The sequence below is a fragment of the Triturus cristatus genome, chromosome 2_1 (genome assembly GCF_964204655.1).
Source record: "Triturus cristatus chromosome 2_1, aTriCri1.1, whole genome shotgun sequence".
In the NCBI taxonomy this organism is placed as follows: Eukaryota; Metazoa; Chordata; class Amphibia; order Caudata; family Salamandridae; genus Triturus; species Triturus cristatus.
The window spans coordinates 262961549-262976060 of NC_140581.1; positions in this window are offsets into that span (position 1 = coordinate 262961549).

Consider the following 14512-nt stretch of genomic DNA (forward strand, 5'->3'; position numbering starts at 1 on the left):
CTGCTAATCTTTGCTCTGCATTTCTGACCTGATCTTGGCACATGATTGTAATTTGCACAACCTGTTTTTAAACCTGTTTTAAACGTTTATTAAATAGCAAGCGTCTTTTATTGGGGAATTTCTTACTTGCTTTGGGGCTCTCCTACCTGTTGCACACAGCGTGGGTTCCTCGGCGGGTCGCAGTCCCCGGTCCGTCACGGCTAACAGTGCCGATTGAACGGAGGGACGGACGCGACTCTGCCCACCTCGCGCCTTCATTTCCGGGTCCGTGGGTATTTTAAACAGATGGCTTGCCGGCCGCGCAGCGGCCGCGCGCAGCGGGCGTGCCGCTGGCGCGCCGAAGGCACGCCTAAGGCAAGCCCGTCTGCGCCCGTCCGCGGCCGGACGCCGGCCAGAGCTGGCCTGTATGTGAGAGTCAGGAGCGATCAGCCCGTTCGCTGGTCACGGGATGAGCTGCTGGATCTTCAAGGTCCTCTCTGCATTAGAGCTCACCAGCATGATCTTGCGGCCTCCCCACTACCACCGAGTTGTGGGACTTGCCACAGGAGCTTGGATATGGTTAAGGCCCCCATTATAAGACAATCTGGTCTTCGGAGAGACTCTAAGGAGCGCAAGGTTAATATTAAAGCCTGCCTGATTAACTGTAGATCTTTGGTCAGGCATGCCACGGAGGTGTGGTCCCTTCTTAACGACGGGGTCTGGGACCTAATATTCTTGACAGAAACCTGGCTCCACCCAGATTCGGTGACTTCAATTGCATTAGCTACACCATCTGGCTTTAACTTCTTTCATGCCGACCGCGAGGGCGGGAAAAGAGGGGGCGGAGTCGCTATCATCCTCAAGGATTCTTGGGTGATGACGTCCTCTGAACCACTGGTCGAGCTGGGCATTAAAGGCCTCAACTTCTGTATCCAATTTAATCCGTCTTTTGGCCTGGCGGGCAGTCTTATTTACAGACCCCCGACTGTGCCACCCCGGCCCTGCTAAACTTATGCAGTTTGATTGCCCAAAAATCAGTAAAGTACACGAATTTCCTGGTTCTTGGGGATTTTAATGTTCATGCGGACACCTCAAATTGCACACAAGCAGTTCAATTGATATCTGCTTTGGCAGGCGCTAACCTCATCCAACAGGTCTCTTCCCCCACGCACATAGTAGGGCACACCTTAGACTTAGTTTTCACCTCTCTCACAGAGTTAGCGATGGAGAGTCCTGTCCCTTCAACATGGTCTGACCACTATCTGATCCTTTTTGGCTTTCCCCTACTAATTGGAGGACAAACGGAAGGCCCCCGTTGGATGCTAAAGAGAAACTGGAAAAACTTGAACGAGGCAGACTTAAGTGCGGCCTTGCAAGCCACTCGTCCCCACCTATTTTCTGATCCGAACGCAGACGCAGTCTCTATTCATAAATGGATTGCCTCCGCAGTAGACGAGGTGGCACCGGTTACAGTAGCTAAATCTACGAGATTATCCCCGTCCGCCGCCTGGTTCTCTTGTGCCCTTAAAGCAACAAAAAGTAAGTGCAAAAGATTGGAACGCCAGTGGAGAGTGAGCTACTGCGAATCAATCAAGACATCCTATAAAAAATCTCTAAAAGACTACCATAGGGATATAAAAGCAGCTATGAGAGCTCACTTTATAAATCGCATCCAGGATGCAGATCACTCCGGCCGCGAGGTTTTTAAAGTAGTCCAATCCTTTTTTAACCCCAAGGCGCTGGAGACTAAAGTAAACCCCACCCCAGCCTTGTGTGGCAAAATAGCCAATCATTTTGAAAACAAAATTTTAAAAGTCTATGACTCCTTTGCTCCACCAGAGCCTACTACGGCGTCGGACAAATCCATAATTGCACCAGGGGCCCCCGAGCTCCTCAATTTTACCCCAATACAATCTCTGGATGCTTTAACTGCTATCCAGAGTTGTCGCTCAGGCGCTCCCGACGATCCCTGCCCACCAAAACTGTGGAAAACAATAGCTAACCCTTTGGCGGATTCACTATTGCAGTTATGGAACTCCTCGCTGGACACGGGCATTTTCCCGGATTCATGGAAACATGCAACTCTATTACCACTAAAAAAGAAACCTAATGGCGACCCAGACGATCTCAGCAATCTCCGTCCCATTTCCCTACTCTCAGCCCCAGGCAAAATGTTGGAGAAACTGGTGCAGCACCAATTGACCTCTTTCATCGAGCTTAGAGGGGCCTTACGTGACACACAATCAGGTTTCAGAGCCGGTTTCAGTACAGAAACCGCACTCCTTGAGGTTGCTGAGTCAGTTAGGTGGGCAATGGACTCAGTTGATTCGGCAATGCTGGTGCTACTGGACCTGTCTGCGGCGTTTGATACCGTGGACCATTCTATACTGATCCAGAGGTTACATGCCGCGGGCATTGGGGGTAAGGCTCTAGCCTGGCTGACATCCTATATGAGCGGCCGCACGCAGAAGGTCGCCCTTAAGCCATTTGAGTCTGACCCGAGACATCTCTGGTGCGGTGTTCCACAGGGTTCTGCCCTGAGCCCCCTACTCTTCAACCTATATCTCGCGCCGCTCTTCTCTTTGATCGCCAATTGGGGTGTTAAAGCGATCTCCTATGCTGACGATACCCAGCTGTTTTTCTCTTTTAAAGAGCAGTCGGCTGAGGCCTTTATGAACTTTAAAGGCTGCCTACGGGATATTGCGGTCTGGATGAACTCAAACAAACTCAAACTGAATGCGGGGAAGACCGAGGTTTTGTTCTTCGGCCAGGGCGGCGCCCCTGATGCAGAGCTGTGGTGGCCAGTGGAAATGGGCCCACCGCCCTCCCCCGCTAAATGCATCCGGAATTTAGGGGTGAGATGGGAGACAGATCTCTCCCTCTCAGCGCAAATCCAGCAAGTCTCTGCAACTTGTTTTAGTAAATTAAAAAACCTAAGGAAAATTCTGCATTGCTTACCTGAAGACTGCCGTAAAACGGTAGTTCATGCAACAGTCACTTCGAGGCTGGACTATGCAAATGCCCTGTACCTTGGCCTTCCTAAATATGCGATTCATCGACTCCAGATAGTACAGAATGCGGCTGCGAGACTGGTCTGCCGCCTGCCTTTTCGAGACCATGTCTCTCCGCATCTCCTGAGACTACACTGGCTGCCAGTTGAGAAGAGAATTATTTTTAAGGCTATGACCCTGTCCTACAGGGCTCTAAGAGGCAGGTGCCTGAGCTATCTGGAAGACAGACTACGCCCCTATAAACAGTCCCGCGCACTGCGTTCTAACGCCCAAAACCTGCTCCACTCTTTCCACTTTAGGAAAGCCCGTCTGGGGGGCAGAACCTTCTCGGTTAGAGCGGCCACACTGTGGAACTCCCTGCCAGGTCACCTTCGCCTGGCTAACACAGAACTTGTTTTCCGGAAAGCCCTAAAGACCTGGCTGTTCAAGTCAGACTCATATAACAGGGGTGGTTGTTGACCCTTCTTTGCCTGTGCTATTGCCTGATGTTTTCAGCGCCGGGACGCCCCTGTTTGGGGCAGCTGTCGCGCTCTATAAGCTTCTGTATTATTATTATTATTACTATGCAAACTACGCCCAAGGATAGTGAGTATGCCTAGTCATATGGCGTGCTGTGTGTGTGACTTGCTGCCCTCTGCCTCAGCGACATAGCAATGTTTATTTGTGTTTGTCACACCTAGGTGACTCTGCATATCTCAACCGTCCAAAGTTGCTGAACCCACTGCCGAATCCCAGGACCCCAGCTGCTCAGACTGTGGTCATTGTGTTGTTGATGTATGCCAGGTTCAAATGATGCATGAAGGTGTGTCAGGTACGGCAGTTAGATATGAGACAGTGGGGTTGATTTGTTACACATATGCTGGATGCTATACTCCCAGGTACTCCAGAGGTATTTGACCTGTTTTAATTACATTTTGGCAGTCCACTCGGCACCCCGTTACACTGTCCTGCTCCCTGCTGACGAGAGGCAACTACCTCGAAACACGTGTCCAGGGATGGCTAAATGCAACACATACTTTTTTCTTTTTACACTTCGTGGCATAGGCGTACCCGCCGTCGCCACTACATTCACCACAGTCCTTTGGGGCAACTTGCTGGTGTGACGAGCAGTGTGCGACCAACTTGCGTTCAAAATATTACGGCTCCCTTGAGCTAACGGGCTGACGAGCCCTGGTTCTGCACCTGCGCGCCATGAGAGGTATTTGACCTGTTTTAATTACATTTTGGCAGTCCACTCGGCACCCCGTTACACTGTCCTGCTCCCTGCTGACGAGAGGCAACTACCTCGAAACACGTGTCCAGGGATGGCTAAATGCAACACATACTTTTTCCTTTTTACACTTCGTGGCATAGGCGTACCCGCCGTCGCCACTACATTCACCACAGTCCTTTGGGGCAACTTGCTGGTGTGACGAGCAGTGTGCGACCAACTTGCGTTCAAAATATTACGGCTCCCTTGAGCTAATGGGCTGACGAGCCCTGGTTCTGCACCTGCGCGCCATGAGAGGTATTTGACCTGTTTTAATTACATTTTGGCAGTCCACTCGGCACCCCGTTACACTGTCCTGCTCCCTGCTGACGAGAGGCAACTACCTCGAAACACGTGTCCAGGGATGGCTAAATGCAACACATACTTTTTTCTTTTTACACTTCGTGGCATAGGCGTACCCGCCGTCGCCACTACATTCACCACAGTCCTTTGGGGCAACTTGCTGGTGTGACGAGCAGTGTGCGACCAACTTGCGTTCAAAATATTACGGCTCCCTTGAGCTAACGAGCTGACGAGCCCTGGTTCTGCACCTGCGCGCCATGAGAGGTATTTGACCTGTTTTAATTACATTTTGGCAGTCCACTCGGCACCCCGTTACACTGTCCTGCTCCCTGCTGACAAGAGGCAACTACCTCGAAACACGTGTCCAGGGATGGCTAAATGCAACACATACTTTTTTCTTTTTACACTTCGTGGCATAGGCGTACCCGCCGTCGCCACTACATTCACCACAGTCCTTTGGGCCAACTTGCTGGTGTGACGAGCAGTGTGCGACCAACTTGCGTTCAAAATATTACGGCTCCCTTGAGCTAACGGGCTGACGAGGCCTGGTTCTGCACCTGCGCGCCATGAGAGGTATTTGACCTGTTTTAATTACATTTTGGCAGTCCACTCGGCACCCCGTTACACTGTCCTGCTCCCTGCTGACGAGAGGCAACTACCTCGAAACACGTGTCCAGGGATGGCTAAATGCAACACATACTTTTTTCTTTTTACACTTCGTGGCATAGGCGTACCCGCCGTCGCCACTACATTCACCACAGTCCTTTGGGGCAACTTGCTGGTGTGACGAGCAGTGTGCGACCAACTTGCGTTCAAAAAACTTCACACGCGAGGGGCTGGAGGTCCTGATGGACGAGGTGCTCACACAGTACCCAAGGCTATATGGTGCCCCAAATGTCATAGTAAGTCCTCAACGTGAGGGGGAGGTCGGGGGGCACACATGTAGTTGGACTGATGAAGTATGTGCCTCAGAGTGTGGGGTTGTGTCATGCATTGCCTAACATTAGGGGTGGGTGGAATTTGCGAAATTCACTTTCGCAAATTATCGCGAAAATGTTAAAAATCTCCGCAAACACGCGGAAATATCGCAAAGATGCAGAAGTTTTTTTCCCGCCCGTTCGCGGTATTTTCTGCGTGGTCGCGGCTCGCCAACTTACCCATGCGGTTGCTTGCGGGCGCGGTCATCTTGTTTTCACTTGTCTCGCGGTGCATGATCGCGAGAAGAAAGACGTGATCGCGCGACGCATGACGTTACTGCGGGCGCGAACTGTCGCGAGACAGCGCAAATGGCTACCAACAATCCAACATCTCGTGGAGAACGCGACCGGATCGGGAAACCTTGTTGGCGAATGCGGGGATTCAGGTAAGGCGATCGCGCGCACGCGAGAATGTATGATTTTACAGCACGAGCAAGAAACAAATTATCGCTAAGCTGCGGAATGCGGAAATTTTGACATTTTCGCGCTTTCCGCGGAACGCAAAAATGCCAAATTATCGCAATTTCCGCGAACGGAACGGAATTTTTGCCCAGGCCTACCTAACATGCTGTCTCCAGTGGGAAGGTGTGTGTACCCAATGCCACAGGTTTCCCTGCCTGCACATCTATGTTTGAGTGACCTGTGTTGTGTTGTCAGCCATACAGTGACGCAGAAAGTTGTTCATGCAGGAGTCAGGTCAGTGATTGCTTAGCTGAATGGCTGTGTGTGCCCCTGTTGTCCATCTCAGTGTGATCCCAGCTGGCCTGCACAGTCCCCGCCCAACAAGACAAGGACACATCACTTCACTTACAGAGTATTACATCAGTCTTTTCTCATTGCACTTCAGCTATGAGCCATCTCAGCACTGTAGATTGCACACGACCAGCCTTGTGAAGAGGATTTTGGATTTGTGAGATCATGTACCCCAATGTGACATCCATTACACAGTTATCTATTCACAGGGCAGGGACATTGAGGGCTGTGCAGTCTTGGACACAGTGAGTCTACCCCCAAACACAGGTTGATATGTGATGTATGTGTTGCTCAACCTAAAAATGGACAAGAGATGTGGGCATGCTACACAGGGGTTTCAGTGCTGGCATCCTGCATGTGTGTGAAACGTGCAGGGACTGTGTTCCCCCTCACACCTGCATGCATTTACATCAGCTTTTCCCATGCTGATGTACCATGTGAGATGTATTCTTGTCTCTGTTAGACATATCTGTGGATTTGGGATGAGTTTGTATCAGGCCACTGTACTGAGAGATGTAGGTACATAACACTGTGTCACTGATCATTTCCCCCTCTTGTCTCCCATGCCTGCAGCTCAAGGTACACCAGCGTAAGGCCGTGTGGAGGGCCATTGCAGCCAAGAAGCAGGCTCTGGGAGTCTCAAACCGACGGCGCACACACTGCCACAAGAGGTGGGATGACATCCGCCACCTGGCAAAGAACGTGGCGGAGATGACTTTGGGGCTGCTTCCTCGCACTGGGTGTTTGGCACGGCGCCGTATGACACTACTCATGGGCCGCATCTTGGCTGTGACACAGCCTGAGCTGGATGCACGTTTGAAGGAGCATCAGCAGCACGCCAGGGATGAGCATCATTAGAAGGGTGACTTTGCCTTGGAGTGGCTGCATGTGTACAGAACCTCTGCTAGCGCTGGCCTATGTGATGTTGGTAGTGTGATGCAGTAGCCTGGAAGTGGCTGCTGGGCTGGGTGCAGGTGTTATGCATTTGCCCTACCTGTACTTACAAAGGTAATTTGAGTACTGTGCATTACCATTGCATTCTGAGTCATGCTCTTTAGGTATCATCTGCATTGGGGTAGTCTGGGGAATCCCATGGGAGGGAACGGCAGTGTGCCCAATCAGAGTGTGCCTTCATCAATGCGTCCATTGCCTGCACTCAGATTTGGGAGGCCTAAACATCTGACAACAATGTGCACCGGTCTTTGGGCCCCAAAGTAGAACATGGTGGGTGGCATGGACTCATGGCTATTGTGGAATGTTATGTTGTAGTCTGTGTCTGTGTTGTCCACTCCTGTTCCATCAAGATCTGTCAGTGGCAAAAGTAGTGTGCCACCATCATGGTCCTAGGTGTGCTCAGATCTATTTGTGCGTCTGGTTGAACTGAGCCACTAGCAGGGTGTTGTGCTGTGTGGTCATTACATGGCTTACTTATGCCTTAATTTCCAGATTCCACGCACTGTTTGAGTCAATATAGTGAGTTAGCACAATGTGATTGCACAGGGTTGTGTGCAACGTAGATTTTGTCATCTTTTTGTGATGCTTTGCTTGCATATGTTTGTTCTGTTGCTGCCACTGAAATGACCCTACAGCTCTCTCTCTCATGCAGCAACTCCTGTGGTCACGGAGAGACAGGAAACGGACACCAGTGGGGGTGAAACAAGCACAACAGCTGCACAGGAGCCCAGTGACAGAGATGTCACCAGCACCTCAGAGGGGGGCAGGAGTCTGCTGGAGGAATCCCAGCCTGAGACACAAAGATCCACATCATATGATGCCAGCGGGGATGCATCCATGTTGGTGGGCGCAGGGAACGGGGACTCTGCATCATATTCCACCACACAACAGCCAGTGCCCACCCTTCCAGCCACTTCCTCTGGTGCTACCTGTGTTCACCCCAGTAAGAGGGGAAGAGTGTCCTTCACCCCGGGCACTGCTTCCCCTGCCCCTGTTTCCCCTGCTGCCATCAGTGCTGAGTCTGTGGACCTTTTGCGCCAGCTGTAAGTAGGCAAGACAGCTCTACTCAATGCCTTCATTGACCACGACAAAAAATTGGCACAATTGGTTGCTTTCATGGAGGGCATACATTCAGACGTGGGTGGGGTGTACTGAACTGTCCAGTCTTTGTCCTCCACAGTGCCGGTAGCCCTTGAACAGGCACCAACTCGCAGTCCAGCTCCGGTCCCTTTGTCCACCTCCCTGGCATTGGCCACGTCTGACGATAGTGACCACGGTCCGCATACCTCAAAGTCACGATACAGCACACGAAGCACACAGCAGCAACAACCCAAGCGGTCACGGGTGCAGACACCATCCCCACAGAAGACCAAAAAGCCACCCCAGAGCGCAAAGACAAAAGCCTGTCAGGCGACACCATGGGCCAAAATGCAAAGAAGCAGCCCTCAGGCTCACATGCCTCAGAGGCATCACCAGCCAAGGACTCGCCTGTCCCTAAAGCATCTCGCAAAGAGAAGCATACAGTTTCTGTGCCCACCGAGAAGGTGGTGCATTCCAAGGGTACACCTAGGAAGGGCTCCAAGGCAGATCCACCCACCACCTCAACTCCCATTCCAAGCCTCGTGAAGCAGGGGATGGAGGGGCAAAGGCAAAGCCTGGCAAAGCGTTCCGCTGGATCCAGCACATCACCAGAGGGAGTGCCAGCGTCTGCACCTGATGCAGCTTTAGTGGTGAGTGTGCCTGTTGTGTCCACACCACTTCCCATTGATCCAAAGTCAGGCAAGCCAGTTAGGATCCCCAAGAAGTGAAAAGGCACCCCTCCACAATCTCCCAGCCACACTGTGTCTCATGTCTGCATGACTCCGCCTCCACGTGCCACTACACCACCTGGTCCAAGCAGCCCTCCGGCTTGCCAAGCCACTGATAGCTCTACCTCAGCTGGTCCGCTCTCTCCCCGGTCAAGTGCCCCGGGACACAGCCAGCTCCCAGTCCACCTGACAGCCAAGTCTGAGTGGTAGTCACCCTCACATACCTGTTTCTCACACAGGTGGGCCTGTACTGCACATTGTTACCCCCTGACTGTGTTGCTGGCTATGGAGAGGTACAGTCGCACACATTCCCTGTGCAGCTTCTCCTGTACATACTCTGCACTTTGTTTTTGCCACTGGCCTTGTTGCTGTTTGCTGTGTTCAACTGTTCCCTGCGCAGCTTCTCATGGACATACTCTGCACTTCGTTTTTGCCACTGGCCTTGTTGCTTTTTGCTGTGTTCAACTATTTCCTGCGCAGCTTCTCCTGGACATACTCTGCACTTTGTTTTTGCCACTGGCCTTGTTGCTCTTTGCTGTGTTCAGCTGTTCCCTGTGCAGCTTCACATGGACATAATCTGCACTTTGTCCTGCCCACTGGCCTTGTCATTCACTGCTGTGTGCCCCTTGCCTGTGTAGCTTCTCATGGACATACTCTTCACCCTGGACTGGCCACTGGCCTTCCTGTTTTGCCCTTGCCTGTGCAGCTTCTCGTGGACATACTATGCACTTTGCCCTGCCCACTGGCCTTGTCATTCACTGCCGTGTGCCCCTTGCCTGTGCAGCTTCTCATGGACATACTCTGCACCCTGGACTGGCCACTGGCCTTGCTGTTTTGCCCTTGCCTGTGCAGCTTCTCGTGGACATACTGTGCACCCTGAACTGGCCACTGGCCTTGCTGTTTTGCCCTTGCCTGTGCAGCTTCTAATGGATTTACTCTGCACTTTGCCCTGCCCACTGGCCTTGTCATTCACTGCTGTTTTTCCCTTCCCTGTGCAGCTTCTCATGGACATACTCTGCATTTTGTGCCTTTCTCTTCTCTACTCTTTGTGTCTATCTGTGCAATATGTGAAAAAAGACAGTTGCTCCTGTTGTCTGTTTTGTCAGTGTCCTTACTGAATAAAGTTCTTTTGCTGTGTGTATATGGTTTACTGTGCCACATGCTCTGTGTGCCACTTCAACATAGCCAATGTCTTGGCTCACTTACTCTATTTTTAAAAGGGGTGACAGGGACTTCAGTTCTTCCTGACCCTGATACTTGTGGGGGCAATGATGTCAATTTTAAATGCAAAGCAGCTGTCAGTTTCTTAATTTGTTCATGTTGTCTATATTGTGGACATGTCACTTTGGGGGGCACTACCAGCACAGAGTGGGATTCTATCCACATGATTGCAGGTAGGCTGGCCAGGGTCATCATGTATGTGTATTCTTCCTTTATGTGTGCACAGTAGTGTATGTGTGTGCTCATCTTGTGATGGCCAGTCATCCTAGTCCCATGGCTTACTTACAATGTGTGGTCTTGGGTGGTCAAGAAGCGTGCAGTGGGAAGGGGGTGACTTTGTCGTGAGTGTTGATGTGTGTGTGCCCCTCATTGTCAACTACACACATGTGTCACCCAGGAGTTAGTTCTCTGTTGGTTTGATTGTTCAGCCCTGTGGATGAAGTTGTATGCACTTGTGTGAGTTGTATGTTGTGCACTGTGCACTGTGCTGGTATGTCCTTGCAGTTCTGGCTGACTCCTACTTGTTGTTTTTGTCACTTGTGAGTATGCAGAGTGTGTGACTGGCAAGTCAGTGTTGTGTTTTGTTGAACATCCATGTGTCTTGATACTGTTTGTGGAGACTGTGGAGACCTGCTGCTCCACACTGCCATTGTGGTTGTGTTTTATCATGCATTGCTGTCACATGGTGCCTTTTTGCCTCCAGTATGGCATGTTGTGTGTGGTGTCATACCATCCTCTATCTGTGCTTCAGCTGCATACCCATTGGGAGTTTGCACTCCCTCTATTTGTGTATGGTACACTCCAGCCATGTCCCCTACTGACATGCAGAACAGTTCACTTTGATGTCAGCTGTCCCCTTGGTTTACATGTGTGTGTGCCGCCCCATCCCTTCATTTGTGACACTGTGCTTTGTGGTGCAGTTCTTTGGGCAGGGGCAATGTGTCACTCAGGGCATTTCCCCAATAGGTAATGTGTGATGTTCTTGTGCTGTTTGACAGTCATGGTTGCTCATTGGCACTTCAACTGTGTGTGCTGCTCAGTCCTGTGGCCAAGTTGTTTCCACCTTTCTGTCCCAGACTTGTGCATCTGTTGGTGTTGTGTTGGATGTATATGTGTTGGCAGTGCTTCATTTCCTGGGTGTGCTGTTGTCTTTGTGCTATGCTGATTGGTGTTGTGTGGGTTAATGTTATATCACTCATATCTGCGTGGGGCTGCTATGCTTGGTGTGCACACACTGCTTGTTGTGCATTCAGTGCTGTGGGTGTATGTTACCTTGTCATTACCTGGTGTGCATCCCCTGATGTCCTGCTGTGTTTGCTATGTGATTGTTTTGCCTGTGCATCTGTTGTTTGTTTGATGTGGCTGTCTTTTTCTGTGATGGTGCACTTCTTGTCTATGTTGTGGTATGTTGTCTGTGCATTGTTCCTGAGTAATGATGTTGTGCACTCCTGTTGTATCTGTGCTCCTATTGCCTTTCCACAGTTTAGCTGCGCAGGGCATGTGTGGTCTTGTTGTGGCTCTGTGTGTGTTTCTTTTGGGTTATGTGTTTGGCTGTTGTTTTTGTGCAGACATTGCTTCTGGCTACCTCTGTCTCTGTGTGATGTTTGTGGTTACCCCCAGGGTGTGTGATTGTTTGTCTGTGTATTGACTGGCAAATATTGCCAGCCTTCAGTGTGTTTGACACTGGTGTTGTGTGCTGCTGGTGTGAGGGGGTATGTGTGTAGATTCCTACTGGTGTTTGACAGTCATGGAGTGTGTCAGTGTGCCCTGTGTGTTGTGCTGCTGGTATACTCCTGTGAAGTAGTTGTATACATATGTGTGGCTGTTCACAGTTTGACTTCAGGGCCTTCCTTTCATCCTTGTGCCTATACATGGGTTGCCTTGCTGCCTCCCTGGGTTGTTGCACTGAGCTGTCTGTGGTTTGACTTCACTCACTGTGCCAGTCATGTGATGGGCTGAGGGTGTTGTTCTATGTTCCTTGTCTTACACATGCTTGTTGGTTGTCTCCATGGCCTCCATGGCCTTCCATTTGTGTGCACCCCACTTGGGCTTTCCTATTTGTTGTGCTCCATTGCTGGTGGCATGTGGTGTGTGTATGTGTCTGTGTGTCAGTATGGGGTATGTGTGTGTGACCTGGCAGGCTGTGTGTCGAGTAGGATGTTTGTTCCTTGTATGTGTGTGTGTTCATTTAGTGCTTGTGCTCATATTTCTTGCCATGAGTGTGGTGTTGTTGTGGTGTGTGTGTTTCCCTGGCCCTGTGCTACTGTGCTACTGTGCTGTGTGTTCCTCTGCAGCCACTCCTGCTGTGACTGTCTCCCTGGTTGTTTGGTGTGTGGTGCAGGGTGTGGATTCACCTGGCTTGTTGTTGTGCATGGGGGTGCACAGGAGGGGCACGTGGCTAGTGCCTTCAGGGGGGGCTAGTGTGTGGAGAGTGGAGGTGTGGCCCTGAGCTCTTTGTGCCCTGCCCATGCCTGGCGCTGGCCCTGCCTTCTGCATTGTGCGCATGTATTGCCTTGTCTTCACCCCTGTGGTGACGTAACCAGGACATTGCTGCATGATCGCGGAAAATGTGTGTCCTGGATGCGGAGGGGTGAATTGGTGGCAGGTGGGTCATGTGTGGGTTCACTTGTGGATGTGTTCCTGTCCCCACCAGGGTGTCTGATGTGGATTTGGACCCTGTATCAGCCCATGAGTTGTGTGTTGTAGTTTTGTTATTGCGTACGTGCGGCGGCATCCACGGCGGTCCATGAGTTGCTGGTGATGTATCAGGTACAACACCGGAAGAACGTGTAGAGCTGGATCCATTGTTGTCGGGACCAGGTGGTGTGGACCGTTACTCTGGTTTCGCGCTCTGCTGTCGATCTTCCGCCGTCTCTGTTTGAGCGGTTTCTCCGCTGCAGTGCGACTGCTTGCTTGGGGCACCCTAATTTGTGGAGCGGGGTGGACGTCATTCCGCACGGCGGTGAGTCTCCATTGGCTCCCACCACCGCTGTGGCGGGTGCACTGGGATGGCGGTTCGCGTCGCACTGTGGCGGACGGATACTGGGCTATGTTTGGCCATACTAATATGGTGGCCGTGAAGTCCGCTGCTTGCCGGCGGTAAAATGCATTTTTCCGCACCACCAGCGCTGCGGTGGTGCCACCGCCCGCCATCCTAATAGGCCCACTAGAATGGGAAAGTCCTGTGCAAATATAATTTTCACCTATTTAAATCACATACACATTTTCAATATGTAAGCTGCCCCTAGAAATGACTCAAAGAGTAAACATTTTAAAACAAACAGTAAGTTACCACTATTAGACATTTTAACTCAGCACTTTTCACAGACACATCTGCTTGGCCAGTTATTATGTATTGAGTGCAAGCGTCTTTTAGCAGCGGATTCAGCATTAACAATTTCTTATCAAATTAGCAAAATCCAAGAATTTTCATTCACTAAGAAAAACTTGGTAAAATTGACTCAGGGAAAATTTGCAGTGTTTGGTATTACTACAAGTTGTCAGTCATTTCAAATTTGGAATGGGTAGGTCAACCAGCAGCAGAGACAACCTGCACCATGTGGTATTTCCCTGGGTTTACTATACCAAAATAAAGGGTCCTAAGAATGAGGACCTCCATAAGTAAAATGTGCAGCCTGTGTTGTTTTTTACAATTATGTGAGTATCACCAGGAGAGGGGCTTTGGCTCCACCGCTATGTTGGAGGCCAGGACCACATGTTTTGATTGGGCATAAGGTGTGCGCTCTCACAAAAAAGAAGAGTTTGCCCCCCACACACCACTGATGATTTTGTTTATTTATCCCGCTGCCTGAGCTTGAGTTTTCAGGGACTCACACATGACATTGCAATGCTATTAAAGTGTCTTGGGGGCTCATTACGATGGCGGGCGGAACGTTGCGGTGGAGGGACCGCCCACCAGTAATGCTGCGATCCCACCACACATATTAGGATGCGCCCGCCAGTATGTCGGGCGCATCCTGGGCCCTTAACAGTGCGGACGGTGCTGCTGGATGCAGCACCGTTCGCAATGTCAGAATGCCATGCACTGCATTTCCCTGCACTGCTTGGCAGGCACCACACGGTGCCTGCTACGCAGTGCAGGGAAATGCAGGAGGGTACCCCCCAGTCTTTACAAATTTGGAATCGGTAGGTCAACCAGCAGCAGAGACAACCTGCACCATGTGGTATTTCCCTGGGTTTACTTTACCTAAAGAAAGGGCCCTCAGAATGAGGACCTCCGTAAGTAAAATGTGCAGC